Raw genomic sequence first — 2,416 nt, forward strand, 5'->3', positions numbered from 1 at the left:
TATAATAATTTTTTTTTATAAGATATCAAATATATATGTTTATATACAGTGACTAATTAGCAATTAATTGTTTATATATACCTAACATAATTGTATATAATTATTGAATCCAATTATTGGGTGCATTCCCATGGTTAATGGTTCCCAATCCTTGACAAGGTAGCAATCTTTGATTGTTAGTTAGTAGGCAATGAAAAAGGGATTGAATTTGTTTGTAGGGTAAAGGTAGCCCTTTAGAGATACTGCATGGCATGATGAATTTGGACCCATTCTTCTTTAATTTTGATACTGGCCTTTCATGGGAGCATCATTGGCAGCATTATAAGGGCAATGAAGATAAAATTTGTGACACTTCACCTGCCAGATTGAGATTGAAATTGAGATTTATTATTATGGTCCTTAGTCAACAAGTGATGTATGTGCATTATCAATGCTTGTGCTAGCTAGTTCTTAAGAATCATTAATAACCAGATGAATTTTGTATGGATGGAAATAATTGTCTACATATAGAATGATTCTTTAGACAACTTAAATGAAGGGAAAAACAACAAGGATTTGGTTTTTCTCAATCAATTAATCTTCATGCTTACTACGTGCAACTCATCACTGGCAATTAGTAATTATAATTCACTAATAATGGAGAACATGTCTTTCAAATCTTATGAATTATGAACATTTCGCTAAAGAAGTATTCGACATATTTTAAATATAACATTTACTTGATAGGCTAATTTTTTTGGTTATGGAGGAGGGGCAGGTATTGTGCCGAGTTATGAAATGAGGGGATGCTACACCGAAATGTGGGACAGCTTTTGACTCAGCTTTGATAGGAAGAAATCGGACCTTCCGAGTTCTTTGTTTTGAAAATTTTGTAAGCAAATCGAAGGGTCCGTTTTACGTGTAGTATACGAAATTCACCTAGAACAAATCGGACTGTGCGACATGTCCTCACCAAAACGGATGGTCCGTTTCCTTTGTTGGTTTTTTTTTTATTTGGTTATACTAGTCCCTGGGTCCGATTTGTGCTTATGAGAAATTTTTTTTAATTTACAAGAAATCGGAGGGTCCGAGTTCCCATCAGCAACTCGCAAGATCTGATTACTGTGTCCCTGACACCACAGCCCGGTAAAGCTCACATCCTCTCCATATCCGCGTCCTACACTAACGTTGCCTCCATAATAAAATTAATTTGCGCACTTAATACGCGCGTTTGATTTTGTCTTAATGAAAAAAAATTCCGAAAACGTTTGGTCATACTTAAATATTATTATACGTGTCAATATATTCAACCTTATTCTAAATATGTATTCTTGAAATAAATTTAGAAATAATATATATTATTATATATTAAAATAAAAAATATTTTAAATACTTTATATAATTATATAATAAAAAATAATTTAAATTTTAATATTAATAAAATATTATTATAATTTATCTAAAAAATATTTTATATTTTATATATATACATATTTTTGTATTTTATAAGATTTTAAAATTTGTGTATCAACGTATTTCGTGCCGTATCGTATCCCGTGTCTGTGTCAGTATTTGTGTATTATAATATATTTGTAATTATTTATACCCGTTATATCACAGTTTTTTCGTTAATTAATTAATTATTAAAATTGAATTTATAATAGTTGAATAATCCAATTGTTCGTAGCAGCATATGATTATTTTAATAATTATCAAATATGTTTTCTTATATGATAACAGATTTTGTGCTTTAAGAAAAATGTTAGCTTATTGTTATTAATTAAAAAAAATTAATTTCCAAATTTTTTTAACAATAATGATACGTCAATATCTTACTCTTTTTGACAATTATTTAAGAGAGAGAGACAGCTACCCAAAACTAAAAGAGAGGGTATGCTAACTTAAATAATAAATACACATCATTGTATAAATATGGGTAATGTTAGAGAGACAAAAAAATAAAACAGTTACAACGTGTCTTATTTAGCATTCATTAATTATCGCAACAATTAATAAATACTAAATAAAGCAAATTATAACTGTTTTTGACTGATTTTTTTTGTTATCAAACATTTTCGGATAAATATATACTACTAAATGAATAATGAGAGATACTAACAACATAAATAACGGATTTCATTTCAGGTCTACTAACAAAAATTATATTTAATTAAGGAAAAGTCTAGGGGCCAACAATTTTTGTGTTTTTTGACCAGTATTTAATCATTAAAACAAAAGGGAGTGATCTCCAACCATTAGATGTAATCTCACACCATTAAAAACACTATTGATAACCAATTGATGATTACAAAACACTAAAATTGCTGGCCCCTAGCATTTCTCTTTAATTAATTTAAAATTTAATTTTTAAAAAATTAAAATTAATTTTTATTTTTTAATTTATTATTTACGTTATTAAAAAAAACGTTGTTCTCCT

This window comes from Arachis ipaensis, chromosome B06 (assembly GCF_000816755.2).
Source record: "Arachis ipaensis cultivar K30076 chromosome B06, Araip1.1, whole genome shotgun sequence".
Classification (NCBI taxonomy): domain Eukaryota; kingdom Viridiplantae; phylum Streptophyta; class Magnoliopsida; order Fabales; family Fabaceae; genus Arachis; species Arachis ipaensis.